Raw genomic sequence first — 15157 nt, forward strand, 5'->3', positions numbered from 1 at the left:
GCATCTGGTCTGTCTGCTGACACCACCCAAATGCAAACCCAAGGTGGTCCCATACTGGCCCCTTAACAATACAGGAAACAAATTCTGCCCACAAAAGACAAAGAGTGCTATTGCAACCATTTGGACTGAAGGCAAATGTGGCTCAACCACAATAGGGTGGGTGCAATACACATAGGAGACATCCATGAAGCACCAGGTTCTGGTGAACGGGACACTGCACTGCAGAGTACTACAAGACCTCTGCTTCATAAGGCCATAACTTTCAAAAGCAGGAGACATAGCTGACTCTAGCACACAGAAACGGACACAAAGTTAGAAAAAATGAAGAGAAAAAGTATATGACCCAAATTAAAAAAAAAAACAACAGGAAAAAAAATCACCTCAAAAGAGCTAAATGAAATGGAGATAAGCAATAATGCCTGATAGAGAATTCAAAGTAATGGTCATAAAGATACTTACTGGACTTGAGAAAAGAGTGGAGAATCTCAGTGAGACCCTTAACAAAGAGATAGAAAACATAAAAGAGAACTAATCACAGATGAACTTAATAAATGAAATTAAAAATACACTGGATATAATAAATAGTAGACTAGAAGTGGAAGAATGGATCAGTGATCTGGAAGGTTGGTTATTGGAAAGCAACAGACAACAACTGGGAAAATTAAAAAGGATAATAAGAAATGAGACTAGGTTAAGAGAACTCAGTGATATCCTCAAGTGTAATGACATTCACATTATCGAGATCCCAGAAGAAGATAGATAAAGGGGGTAGAAAATTTATTTGAAGAAACAATAGCTGAAAATTTCCCTAATTTGAGGAAGGAAATAGATGTTCAGATCTAGGATGCACAGAGAGCCCCCAACAAAATCAATCCCAAGAAGGTCCTCACCAAGACACACAATAATTAAAATGACAAAGAGCAGTGATGAGAGATTTTTTTAAAGCAACAAGAGGAAACCATTACATACAAGGGAAGCCCCATAAGGCTATCAGCTGATTTTTCAGAAGAAACTTTGCAAACCATAAGAGAGTGGCATAATATATTCAAAGTGCTGAAAGGAAAAAAACCTGCAAACAGGGACACCTGGGTGACTCAGTCAGTTAACCATCTGCCTTTGGCTCAGTTCATGATCTCAGGGTCCTGGGATTGAGTCCCACATCGGGCTCCTTGCTCGGTGGGGAAGCTGCTTTTCCCTCTGCCTGCTGCGTTTCCTGCTTGTGCACTCTCTGTGACAAATAAATAAATAAAATCTTAAAAAAAAAAACAAAAACAAACCTGCAAACAGAAATACTCTATTTGTCAAGGCTATCATTCTGAACGGAAGGGGAGATAAAGTTTCCCAGACAAAAGGTAAAGGAATTCATTACCACTAAACCAGACTTACAAGAAATGTTAGAGGGAATTCTTTGAGTTGAAAGAAAGGCCTTTATCAGGAGTAAGAAAATTAGGAAGGAAAAACATTTCACATGTAAATACAAACATAATAAAAGTAGTAGATTAATCACTTATAAAACCAGTACAGAGGTTAAAGCACAAAAGCAGTAAAATCAATTATATCTATAAAAATCAGTCGAGAGACTCAGGAAATAAAAGTATGACATCATATACATAAAATTTTGGGAAAGGGTAAAAATTTAGTCCATTTTTTTTCAAGATTTTATTTATTTATTTGACAGAGAGAGACATAGCAAGAGAGGGAACACAAGCAGGGGGAGTGGGAGGGAGAAGCAGGCTTCCCGCAGAGCAGGGAGCCTGACATGGGGCTCGATTCCAGGACCCTGGGATCATGACCTGAGCCAAAGGCAGACGCTTAACGACTGAGCCACCCAGGCACTCCAAACTTTAGTCCATTTAAAATGGATTCAAACTTAAACAACCATCAAATTTATATAGACTGCTATGTGCATAGGATGTTATGTATAAACCTAATGGTAACCACAAATCAAAAATCTATGATAGATATGCAAAAAAGAAAGAGAAAGGAATCCAAGCATATCACTAAAGAAAGCCATCAAACCACAAGGGAAGAGAGCAAAAAGGAGAAAGGAACAACCTTAAAACAAGTAACATTGTGAAAACACAATGGTCTAAAATCTTTGGGATGCAGCAAAGGCAGTTATAAGAGGGAAGTTTATAGCAATATGGGCCTACCTCAAGAAGCAAAAAATATCTTAAGTAAACAAACTAACCTTAACACCTAAAGCAGCTAGAAAAAGAACAAAGCCAAAAGCCAGTAGAAGGAAAAAAATAATAAAGACTAGAGCAGAAATAAATGAAATAGAGACTAAAAACACAATAAAACAGATCAATGAAACTGGGAGCTAATTCTTTGAAAAGATCAACAATATTGATAACCTTTAATGAGATCCGTAAAAAAATGTGAGCAAACTCAAATAAATCAAATCAGAAATGAAAGAGGAGAAATAGCAATCGACACCACAGAGATACAAAGGATTATAAGAGAAAATTATGAAAAGTTTGTGCCAACAAATTAGACAATCTAGAGGAAATGAATAAATTCCTAGAAAAATAAAACCTTCCAAAAGTGAATCAGGAAGAAAGAGAAAATTTGGACTGATTCCCTAGCAATAAAATTGACTCAGTAATCAAAAAACTCCCAACAAACAAAAGTCCAGGACCAGATGGCTTCACAGGTGAATTCTACCAACACTTAAAGAAGATTTAATACCTCTTCTCAAACTATTCCAAAAAATACTAGAGGAAGGAAGGCTTCCAAATTCTGAGGCCACCATTACCTAGATACCAAAACCAGATAAAGACCTAACCAAAAAAAGAGAGAGAGAGAGAGAGAGAGAACTACGGGCCAGTATCTCTCATGAACATAGATGCAAAAATCCTCAAAAAAATGTTAGCAAACTGAATCCAACAATACATTAAAAAAAATCATCCACCACAATCAAGTGGAATTTATCAATACAGGGATGCAAGGGTGGCTCAATATTCACAAATCAATCAACATGATACATTATATCAACAAGAGAAAGGATAAAAACCATAGGAGCATTACAATAAATGCAGAAAAAGCATTCAACAAAATACAACATCCATTTATGATAAAAACTCTCAACAAAATAGGTTTAAAGGAAATATACCTTAACATAAAAAGGCCATATGTGAAAATCCCACAGCTAACATCATACTCAAGAGGGAAAAACAAGATCCTCTAAGATCAGAAACGAGACAAGGATGTCCACTCTCACCACTTTTATTCAATATAGTACTGGAAGTCCTAGTCACAGCAATCAAAGAAAAGGCATCCAAATTGGTAAGGAAGAAGTCAAACTTCCACTATATGCAGATGACATGATACTGTATATAGAAAACCCTAGAGACTCCACCAAAAAACTACTGGAACTGATACATGAATTCAGTAAGGTCACAGGATACAGTGTTAATATACAGAAATGCACTGCAGGGGCACCTGGGTGGCTCAGTTGGTTAAGCATCTGACTCTTGATATTACCTCAGGTCTTGAGCTCAGGGTTGTGAGTTCAAGCCCTGTGTCAGGCTCTGTGCTGGGTACGGAGCCTACTTAAAAAAAAAAAAAAAAAAGAAAAGAAAGAAAGAAAGAAAAAAGAAATCTACTGCTTTTCTATACACTAATAATGAAGTAGCAGAAAGAGAAATTAAGAAAACAATCCCATTTACAATTGCATCAAAAGGAATAAAATACACTGACCTCTACGTCTGAAAATAATACTACACTATGTTATTTAATTGAATTTAAATTTAAAAAAATTTTTTAAATACTTACTAAACTTAACTAAGGAGGTTAAAGGCCTGTATTCCAAAAACTGTAAAACACTGATGAAAGAAATTGAACATGACACAAACAAATGGAAAATTATCTATGCTCATGGATTAGGAGAACCAATATTGTTAAAATGTCCCTACTACCCAAAGCAATCTACAAATTTAACGTAATCCCTATTAAACTACCAAGAGCATTTTTGATAGAACTCAAACAAACTACCATAAAATTTGTATGAAACCACAAAAGACCCACATAGGCAAATCAATCTTAAAAAAGCAGCAAGAGGGCACGTATTGAATGAAGCATTGGGTGTTACACGCAAACAATGAATCATGGAACACTACATCAGAAACTAATGATGTAATGTATGGTGATTAACATAATAAAATTTTTAAAAATGCAGCACAAAACTGCAAGTATCATAATCCAAGATTTCAAAGATATACTAATCAAAATAGGACGGTACTGGCACAAAGAGAGACACACAGATCAATAGAATAGAATAGAGAGCCCAGAAATAAACCCCTGCTTCTATAATCAATTAACCTATGACAGAAGAGGCAAGAATATACAACAGGAAAAAGTCAGTCTCTTCAACAAATGGTACTGGGAAAACTGGACAGCTACATACAAAAGAATGAAATTGGACCACTTTCTTACAGCGTACACAAAGATAAATTCAAAATGGATTAAAGACCTACCGTGAGACCTGAAACCATAAAATTCCTAGAAGAAAACATAGGCAGTAATAACTTTTTGACATCAGCCATAGAGACATTTTTCTAGATAGGTCTCCTTTGGCTAGGGAAACAAAACCAAAAAAACTATTGGGACTACACCAAAATAAAAATCTTTTGCACAGTGAAGGAAACCATCAACAAAGCAAAAGGACAACCTACTGAATGGCAGAAGATATTTGCTAATGATATATCTGACAAGGGGTTAATATCCAAAATATATAAAGAACTTAACTCATTACAAAAAAAAATCAAATTAAAAATGAGCAGAGAATATGAATGGACATTTTTCCAAGAAAGATACACAGATGGCCGACACATGAAAAGATATTCAATCATCACTTACCATCACTGAAATGCAAATCAAAACTACAATGAGGTACCTGTCTTAAGCCTTAAACCTGTCAGAATGGCTAAATTAAAAAACACAATAAGTAACAAGTGTTGGCAAGGATGTGAAGAGAAAGGAACTGATGGGAATGCAAGCTGGTGCAGTCATTATGGAAAACAGTATGGAAATTCCTCAAAAAACTAAAAACAGAATTACCATTTGATCTAATAATTCCACTACTGGGTATTTACCCAAAGAAAGTGAAAACACTAATTTGAAAAGATATGTGCACCCCTATGTTTACTGCAGCATTATTTATAAAAGCCAAGACATGGAAGCAAACCAAATACCCATTGGTAGATGAATGGATAAAGAAGATGTGGTAATATGCAATGGAATATTACTTGGCCATCAAAAAGAAGGAAATCTTGCCATTTGCAACAATGTGGATGGATCAGAGGGTATAATGCTAAGTGAAATAAGTGGGTCAGAGAAAGACAAATACCATATGATTTCACTCATATGTGGATTTTAAGAAACAAATGAAGAAACAAAGAAAAGAAACAAACAAAAAGCCAGACTCTTATTTACAGAGAACAGACTAGTGGTTGCCAGAAGGGAGGTGGGTTAGGGGGATGGGTGAAACAGGTAAAGGGGATTAAGAGTACACTTATCTTGATGAGCACTGAGTAACGAATGGAACAGTTGAATCACTCTATTGTACACCTGAAACTAATATAACACTGTACGTTAATTATACTTGAACAAAAAATAACAAATGTTGGTGAGAATGTAGAGAAATTGGAGCCCTCTTACGCAGCTATAAAAAAATGTAAGCTGATGCAGCCCCTTTAGGAAACTGGGCAGCTTAAGCGTAAAATTACCTTATGACACAACAATTCCACGCCTTCATATGTACCCAAGAGAAACTAAAACACATGTTCACACAAAGACAACTATGCAAATATTTAGCAACATTAACTGTAATGGACAAAAAAAAACTGGAGACAATCTAAATGTCCATCAACTGCTAAGTGGATAGACAGAAAAGTTGTATTCATACAAGGGTAAAGTACCTTTAGTAGGAAACATATTACAACATGGATGAACTTCACAACATGCTGGTGACATGAGAAACTACATGATTCCACTTATAGGAAATGTCCAGAAAAGATAAATTCAGGGACAGAAGTAGATTAGTGGTTGCCTTGGGCTGGCCAGTGGGGATGAGAAGTAACTACCTAGGCATGAGGGATCTTATCGGAACAATGAAAATGTTCTAAACGTGATTTATGGTCATGGTCGTTTCATTTGGTAAACTTACTAAAAATCTTTAATTTTTAATTTAATTTTTTACTTTTTCTTAATTTAAATTCAATTAATTAACATACAGTGTATGAGTTTCAGAGGTAGGGGTCAGTGATTCAGTCTTATATAACACCCAGTGCTCACTACATCACATGCCTTCCTTTTTATTTTTTAAAGATTTTTTTTTTTATTTGAAAAGAGAGAGAATGAGAGAGAGAGAGCACATGAGAGCGGGGAGGGTCAGAGGGAGAAGCAGATTCCCTGCTGAGCAGGGAGCCTGATATGGGGCTTGATCCCAGGACTCCAGGATCATGACCTGAGCCGAAGGCAGTCGCTTAACCGGCTGAGCCACCCAGACGCCCCATCACATGCCTTCCTTAATGCCCATCACCCAGTTACCCCTTCCCCACTCCCCTCCAGCAACCCTCAGTTTATTTCCTATGATAAGAGTCTCTGGGCACCCGGGTGGCTCAGTCAGTTAAGCATCTGCCTTCAGCTCAGGTCATGATCTCAGGGTCCTGGGATCGAGCCCCACATCAGGCTCCCTGCTCAGCGGGAAGCCTGCTTCTCCTTCTCCCTCTCCCTCTCAATCTCTCTTAAATAAATAAATAAAATCTTTTTAAAAATGTCTCTTGTGGTTTGTCTCCCTCTCTGATTTCGTCTTGTTTTATTTTCCCCTCCCTTCCCCTATGATCCTGTTTTGTTTCTTAAATTCCACATAAGAGTAGGATCATATAATTGTCTTTCTCTGACTGACTTATTTCACTCAGCATAACACCCTCCAGTTCCATCCACGTCATTGCAAATGGCAAGATCTCATTCCTTTTGAGGGCTGCATAATATTCCATTGTGTATATATACCACATCTTCTTTATCCATTCATCTGTCGATGGACATCTTGGCTCTTTCCATAGTTTGGCTGTTGTGGACATTGCTGCTATAAACATTGGGGGGCACGTACCCCTTCGGATCCCTACATTTGTATCTTTGGGGTAAATACCTGTTAGTGCAATTGCTGGGTCGTAGGGTATCTCTATTTTCAACTTTTTTTTTTTAGATTTTTTATTTATTTCAGAGACAGAGTGAGTGAGAGCGAGCGAGCGAGCACAGGAGCAGGGGCAGGGAGAGAGGGAGAAGCACGATCCCCTGGGATCATGACCTAAGCCAAAGGCAGGCGCCTAACCTACTGAACCACCCAAGTGCCCTATTTTCAACTTTTTGAGGAACCTCCATACTATTTTCCAGAATGGCTGCATTCCCTAAAAATCTTTTTTTCTTAAGATTTTAAGTAATTTCTTACTTAACATGGGCCTCAAACCTAGAGCCCTCGAGATCAAGAGTCATGTGCTCTCCTGACTGAGCCAGCCAAAAATCTCTTATTGTACCCTTGAAATGGGAAAATTTTAGTTTAGTAAAACTGTTTACAGAACAAAATAAAACTTGTGCAATGTAACCAAACTAGTCTTTAAAGGGAAATTTATAACTGAATGCTTGTATTGTAATAAAGGAAAAGCTGGGAATTATGAGCCAAGTGTTTACTACTCCATAAAAGGTAAAAAAAAAATTACAGCAATTATCAAAAGAAATAAAAGTTTCCAAAGAAAAGAACAAAAGTTGGTCCCTGAAGATGAATAAAACATAAAGGAGAGGAAGGCACAAATAAAAGCATAAATTTGTAGAATAAAAGATACAGAAGGAGAAAAAAAGATACATAAGGGGAAAAAATTAAGAGGGCAAATAATATTTGCCAATAAATTGAAAACAGAAGCAATGAGCAAATTACTAGAGTATCTTGACCTTATCGAACGGATTCAAAAATAAATGCAGTCTAAATACTTATCTCACATTAAAGTAGTTGAATCACTCATTTAAACGTTATAAAGAATACATTAAGTACCAATGTTCATAGCAGCATTATTCACAATAGCCAAAAGGTGGAAACAACCAAAATGTCCATCAACAGATGAATGGATAAACAAAATGTGGTATATACATCCAGTGCAGTATTATTCAGCCATAAAAAGGAAATTGATTCATTTTACAACATGGATGAACCTTAAAAACATGCTAAGTGCAATGAACCAGACACAAAAGGACAAATATAATTCCACTTACATGAGATACCTAAAATAGGCATATTCATACAGACACAAAATAGAACAGAGATTACTAGGCCTGGGGGGAAAGGAGGCAGCGGCAATGGGGAGTCATTTAATGGGTACAGAGTTTTGGGATGATGAAAAAGTTCTGGAAATAGTGGTGATGGTTGCAGAATATTGTGAATATACTTTATGCCACTGAAATGAATACTTTCAAAAGGTTAAAATGGTAAATTTTGTTATATTTTACAATAAGACAATTTAGAATCATATTGCTATATTCACACATGGAGAAAAACAAAAACAAAAACCTAGTGGGCTTTTCACCAGGATCGTATTGACTCTCTATTACTTTGGGGAGAATAGACATTTTTCACATTGTGTCTACCAGTCTATGAAGATGACATATACCTCCTTTAAGTCCTTAATTTCTCTCAACAATGTACTAATATTTGGTGAATTCTTACCATATATTTGGTTTTTGTTTTTTTGAGATTTTTATTTATTGACTTGAGAGAGAGAGAGAGAGAGAGGGAGGGCATGAACTGGGCTCCCAGGCGGAGGGACAAGCAGGCTCCCCGCTGAGCAGGGAGCCCAACTCAGGGCTTAGGCCTTGAGGACCCTGCGTTAGGACCCTGAGATCACGACCTGAGCTGAAGGGCAGACACTTAACCGACTGAGCCACACAGGCGTCCCTGCCATATATTTGATTTTAAAATGTTGTCAATGACCACTTTCTTTCCATTTTACTTTCCAATTGTTTGATAATAAATAGAAATAAGTTGATTTTTAAAAAATATTGTGCCTGTATCCAGTAGACATACCAGAGGCACTTAATTCTTATACTTATCAAAAATTATTTTGGGGGCACCTGGGCGGCTGAGGACTCTTGATTTTGGCTCAGGTCATGATCTCAGGGTCATTGGGGCTCTGTGCTCAGTGGGGAGTCTGCTTGAGATTCTCCCTCTGCCTCTGCCCTGCCCCTTCACCTGTTCTCTGTTTCCCCTTCTCTAAAAAATTACTTTGAGTTTTTTGTTGTTACAAAATCATGTTTCTGTGAATACAAAGCTTTGTTTCCCTTCCTGATCTTTATGACTTTTTATTTTTATTATTTTTAAATGTTTTATTTATTTATTCATGAGAGTCAGAGAGAGAGAGAGGCAGAGGCAGAGGGAGAAGCAGGCTTCCCGCTGAGCAGGGAGCCCGATGCGGGACTCGATCCCAGGACCCTGGGATCATAACCTGAGCTGAAGGCAGATGCTTAACCATCTGAGCCACCCAGGCGCCCTCTTTATGACTTTTTAAAACTTTAATTTTTTAAGTAAACTCTACCCCCAACATGGGGCTCAAACTCACAACCCCTCTACAGGCGGAGCCCACCGGGCACTCCTATGACTTTTCTTATGTGTTTCATATTGCATTAGGTAAGACAACCAGGATTTCATGTTAGCTGTAGGTTTGGGGGGAGGAGGTATTTATTTATCTATTACCGTTATTTCTTTTAGACAGCATCTAGTTGGGCATTATTTTTTAATCCAATCAAGCACTCTGTCTTTAACTGAGGTATTTAAACAATTTAAATTTAATGAGATTATTGGTATAGTTAGGTTTAAATCTGTCATCTTACTATTTGTTTTGTATTTGTCCCATACATTCCTTTTCTTTCATAATTCTTTTGGATTAAATATATTTTATTCCACGTATCTCCTTAGTGTCTTACTAGTGATACTTCTTGGGTTTGTTACTTTAGGACTGGTGGCTTCAAGATTGGTGGTATACATCTTTAAGTCTCCCTTCAAGTGCTATTACACCACTGTACGTATAGAGTAAGAACCTTTTACTAGAATACTTCCCTTTATCCCCTCACGCTTTGTGCTATTAGTGTCATACATCTTTCTTTTACAAGTATTAAAAATCCCATCTAACTTTATTACTTTTGTTTAAATAGATGATCACTTAAAAGGGATTTATACAAGGAAAACCTCTGCTGTGTTCACTCATGTAAATGGATACTATTTCCAATGCTCTTTATTCCTTTGTGTAAATTCATACTTCATGTAGTATAATTTTCTTCTGCCTTAAAGACTTACTTGAATATTTCCTCTCCCTTTTTTTTTTTTAGATTTTATTTATTTGGGAAAGAGAGCACAAATGGAGTGAGGGAGAGAGGGGGAAGCAGACTCCCCGCTGAGCGGGGAGCCCGATGCGGGACTCGATCCCAGGAGCCTGGGATCATGACCGAGCTGAAGGCAGACGCTTAACCGACTGAGTCACCCAGGCGCCCCTGAATATTTCTTACCGGGCAAGTCTGCTGGTGATGAATTCCTTCAGCGTTTGTATGTCTTACGTGTTCCATTTTGAAACATATTTCCAGTAGGTATAGAATTCTATCACTCCCCAGACTCATAGCCCATAGCCCCCAGTTCCACTAACGTTGGGGGGGTGGTCTGCTATTACCTTGAGCTCAGGGTAGGGCTTGGAGTGCTAGGGTTTTCTGTGTGCCTGCTGCCCCCTCAGTTTTCCGTTGGACCCGCATACCTGTATCAGGGAGGGGGTCTTCCTCCATGCTCTCTCCCTGTATGTCTAGCTGCAGCCTGCCGTTGCCTGGGGTCGGCGCCAAGCTCACGGCAGGAGCGGGAGAGACGCCCTATCCCCCCAAATCAGCCTCCATCTCAGGCAGGCCCTTTGGGCTTCGGCTGTGGAGGTGAGGTTTTCTTAGTATTCCCGCTCCTCCCACCGGCGGCCGCCAAACTCTGCCTTCTCCCTGGGGTGGGTCCAGGGTGCTTGTTTCCTGCGCCACCCCCAGCAATGGCAAACACCTGTTACCTATCTGCCCCTCCTCCTGCATCTGCTCCTCCTCCGGGAACAGACTGTTTTTGCTTCTCTTCCCCTAGTAGCAATAAATCTTTCCCTGTGTCTCAAGAGCGGCCGATGGATTTCGCTTTTACTACTTCTCCCCAAACAGTCAATCTTTGCCAGTGTCCTGTGGTCACTGGGCGAACCGCCTGTGGTGGATTAAGACTTTGGGGAGAAGGCTCCCCGCAAGCTAGCGGAGCTCTGAGCTTGGTCCTCCGCAGCCAACCAGGCACCTCATTTGCAGCCGGGTTGGCTTCCCCTGGTCTCCTGCGTCGCTCCTGTTCCTGGCCATGAGCACCTGGTGAAGGCTGGTGGGGAAGAGCTTTCCGCCGAGTGCAAACTCCCTTTGCGTCCGAGGCCCCGGGGCAGGACTGGCTTCATGGCGTGTGCCCTGCGCAATCAGCCACAGACCCACACTGAGAAGGTCCTTAGGCTCGGTTTAATGCTCTGCTGTCACCATCTTGAATTCTTCTTTTTTCAGCAAGGTTTCCCACACTTTCCTTTGGCACTAAGGCCAGCAAATTAAGTAGGCAGTCCCGCTCCAAAGTGATAACAGTGGCCCACGCCTGGCCTTTAAAAACGTTTAAAATCTTAGCTGGGTTTTTATCTGTTTGTGGAACACGCACAGTGCTGCCATGTTGTGCCAGAGGTAAACGGTCCGTGTGTCCTGGCTCTCCTCGTAGTGGATTACCCCTCTTTGGAATTCAGGTTCCGTGAATTCTTTGCAGGCTCAGCGATCCGAGGCTCAAAAAATGTTACGATTGTGTGTATCATCCAGCTGTTTCTTGTTGGAGTGAGAGAAGCATTCTTTGCAGCTTTCTTTATCCTGAGTAGAAGTCCCAAACTGCTGGATGGTTTAGAACTTATTTTTAGGATCTGTTTCAGCTGGCAGAACAATTAACTGATGAAGACTAGTTCCCCGCCTCCCCGCCTTTAAAGGAGAATGTCACATTAAAAAAAAAAAATCCTTTAGAAAAAAATTTTTTCCCTTTAGAAAGGGTTTGGGTTTTTTTTTCCCCCTTTAGAAAAAGATCGCATTATGTTTTTTTTATTTTCTCCCATGACAAAATAGCCCTTAGTATCACAGGCATAATAGTTGGGAAACCTAAAGTGATATTTATGTTGTTTTTTGATAACAGGTAACTATTGTATTATCAAACTCAAATGAGTTATGTGCCGCATCGGTCCATTACAAAGTGAAGCATGGGACACCTGCGTGGCTCAGTCGGCTGAGCGTCTGACTTGGTTTCTGCTCAGGGCATGATCTCGGGGTTGGGAGCTTGAGCCCCCAGTCAGACTCCACACTCAGGGGGGCAGTCTGCTTGAGATTTTCTCCCTCTGCACCGCCCCCCCACTCTCCCTCTCTCTCTCAAATAAATAAATCTTAGAGACGCCTGGGTGGCTCAGTCAGTTAAGTGTCTGCCTTCGGCTCAGGTCATGATCCCAGGGTCCGGGGATGGAGTCCCCCATTGGGATCCCTGCTTGCTGGGGAGCCTGCTTTCTCCCTCTGCCTGCAGTTCCCACTGCTTGTGCGCTCCGATCTCTCTGACAAATGATATTTTTTATAATTATAAATCTTTAAAAAAGAAAAAAAAAAGGGGGTGCCTGGGTGGCTCAGTTGGTTAAGCGGCTGCCTTCTGCTCGGGTCATGATCCTGGAGTCCCGGGATTGAGTCCCGCATCGGGCTCCCTGCTCGGCAGGGAGTCTGCTTCGCCCTCTGACCCTCCCCCCTCTCATGTTCTCTCTCTCTCATTCTCTCTCAAATAAATAAAATCTTTAAAAAAAAAGTGAAGCATGAACCGAGATGAAGAATAACAAAATTATGGCATGTTTAAATAGTCAGAATATTCTTTAGTGTATGTTAAGATGTAGGTCTTTTAAATAAGTCAATCAGAGAAAGACATGTATCATATGATCTCACTGATATGAGGAATTCTTAATCTCAGGAAACAAACTGAGTGTTGCTGGAGTGGTGGGGGGTGGGAGGGATGGGGTGTCTGGGTGATGGACATTGGGGAGGGTATGTGCTACGGTGAGCGCTGTGAATTGTGCAAGACTGTTGAATCAGAGATCTGTACTTCTGAAACAAATAATGCAATATATGTTAAGAAAAAAAAGAAGATAGCAGGAGGGGAAGAATGAAGGGGAGTGAATCGGAGGGGGAGACGATAGACTCTGAAAAACAAACCGAGGGTTCTAGAGGGGAGGGGGTGGGGGGATGGGTTAGCCTGGTGATGGGTATTAAAGAAGGCACATCTGCGTGGAGCACTGGGTGTTATGCACAAACAATGAATCATGGAACACTACATCAAAAACTAATGATGTAATGTATGGTGATTAACATAACAATAAAAAAATTTTTTAAAAAGGAAGAAAATGGGGGAGAACTTAAAAAAAGATGTACGTCTTTTAAATTTTTCAATTTCAGTCTTCCACTGAAGTATATTATTAAAAACAATAATAAGCAGGCCAAGTCGAAATAGGATTCAAGTTAGTTTTCCCTCGGGCTATTCTTTTTTTTAAATCTAAACTATTAGTCACAGCTTTCTCATATATCACTTGACAAACTTACAGGTCTGTCTTTTTAAAAAATCTGAAGCCTGTTGATATAATGAAAAATTATACAAAATTAGAAAGAAGAGTATAAGGTAACCCAATGTATCTTTTACTTATGTTTAATATTTATTCAGCAATATCCCCACCTACTGTCCTCTCCCCATTTTGAAGCAAAATTTTACCATAAGTCCTATCTATTGTAGCATGTATCTTTAGAGATATTTTTCTCACCTAACCACAATGCCAATAACACACCTAAAAATAATAATTCCTTAATTATGTCTAATTTTTCCAACTCATTGCAAGAGACTATGGTATAAAAGAATATTATTAACCAAGAATCTAAAGATTTAAGGCATTTGTAATTCCTTTCCCTATACCCAGAAGAATTAGCTTTTGTAACCAAGGAAACAAGCATCTATCATTAGCCCTTTAGCTATCCATGCAACATAGTGTTTTTTCTTTGTTTACAGAAAAGAAAACTGTATCACCACATAAAGAAATGGCCCTAATGATTTTTGTGTTAGAAATTGGGGGGACAGGAGGAAACTATTCCACAAATTTTAAGGACCATTTGTTAATTACTAAAATTTGGCTTTTTAAACAAGAACAAAGATTTTTTAAAAGATTTATTTTAGGGGTGCCTAGGTGGCTCAGTTGGTTAAGTGTCTGCCTTCGGCTGGGGTCATGATCCCAGGGTCCTGGGATCGAGCCCCAAGTTGGGGGTCCCTGATCAGCAGGGAGTCTGCTTCTCCCTCTCCCTCTCCCCCTGGTTGTGCTCTCTCACTCTGTCAAATAAATAAAATCTTTCAAAAAAAAATACTTAAAAAGATTTTATTTTAGGGTAGGAGGGGCAGAGGGAGAAGGAGAGAGAATCTCAAGCAGATTCCCTGCTGAGCGTGGAGTCCAACGCAGGGCTCAATCTCACAACCCTGAGATCATGACCCAAGCTGAAATCAAGAGCCGGAGGCTTAACTGAGCCACCCAGGTGTCCCATATTTTTCTTTAATCATTTTCCAGTCTGTATCCTTGGACATGGATGTGAAAAGACAACTGAAAATAGAGCCTATGAAAGTTTGTGATCAGAACGGGTAAATATGGAAGCGTGTGTTCATCTTCTTTTGTATTTCTATCTGCATTTGAGTCTATTTCAAAGAATACTGGACAGACACAAAAATATAGACACTGGGGGCGCCTGGGTGGCTCAGTCGTTAAGCGTCTGCCTTCAGCTCAAATGATGATCCCGGGATCCTGGGATCGAGCCCCACCTCGGGCTCCCTGCTCCGCGGGAAGACTGCTTCTTCCTCTCCCACTCCCCCTGCTTGTGTTCCCTCTCTCGCTGTCAAAAAAATAAATAAAAATTTAAAAAAATCTTTATAACTGTAGTTTTGAAACCCTTTTTAAATTTTATTTTATTGTTAATGTTAGTCACCATACATCATTAGTTTTTGATGTAGTGTTCCATGACTCATTGTTTGCATATAACACCCAGT

The sequence above is a fragment of the Zalophus californianus genome, chromosome 2, assembly GCF_009762305.2.
Source record: "Zalophus californianus isolate mZalCal1 chromosome 2, mZalCal1.pri.v2, whole genome shotgun sequence".
In the NCBI taxonomy this organism is placed as follows: Eukaryota; Metazoa; Chordata; class Mammalia; order Carnivora; family Otariidae; genus Zalophus; species Zalophus californianus.